A 613-nucleotide genomic window follows, 5' to 3' on the forward strand; every position below is an offset into this window, starting at 1 on the left:
ACAACAGAAAAGGAGGTTACTGACGCAAGCTTACATTGGTTTGTCAAGGGGAACTATTGCTCCTATTGTTCCTATTGCCATTACCATGCTGATGTTTGAAAATAAAAGTGTAGGCTGGGACTTTAGATCTCCTTTAAGGTCTCTGGGACCCCTTCGCCTTGCCGCCACACACCTGCTGGCTTGCTCCTTTGGAATGTGCCGAAATAGCTCAGTTGGGAGAGCGTTAGACTGAAGATCTAAAGGTCCCTGGTTCTATCCCGGGTTTCGGCATCTGTTGTAGGTTTAAGGAGAGTCCACCTGTCTGTGAGCTGTTGCTTTTCTCATGAATCGGGCTAGCGTATGCTCCATGCTTTGGCTTCTCACCTGTCTGTTGCTCATGACAGAACGGTGGCTTAGTCTCACTAGCAATTTAGTCGTGAATCTTGCTGCCTTTTCTCTTTTCCGGCAACATGCATAGGCATAAAAATCTCAATTCTCCATAGGCTCCTGTCACACCAACTTATAGTAGCCAACAATTGCTGAAGAAAGCACACATCTTAAGCCGAAATAGCTCAGTTGGGAGAGCGTTAGACTGAAGATCTAAAGGTCCCTGGTTCAATCCCGGGTTTCGGCA

General features: G+C 46.8%; 1 non-coding gene across 1 annotated transcript; it reads left to right on the plus strand.

Moving 5' to 3' along the window:
- The first annotated feature begins 540 nt into the window (after window positions 1-540).
- Window positions 541-613, plus strand: TRNAF-GAA (transfer RNA phenylalanine (anticodon GAA)). Its single transcript has one exon. It is a non-coding gene; the product is annotated as a tRNA-Phe (tRNA).

This window comes from Staurois parvus, unplaced genomic scaffold, assembly GCF_062004578.1.
Source record: "Staurois parvus isolate SC_StPar_1 unplaced genomic scaffold, SC_StPar_1.0 ptg000126l, whole genome shotgun sequence".
Lineage (NCBI taxonomy): Eukaryota > Metazoa > Chordata > Amphibia > Anura > Ranidae > Staurois > Staurois parvus.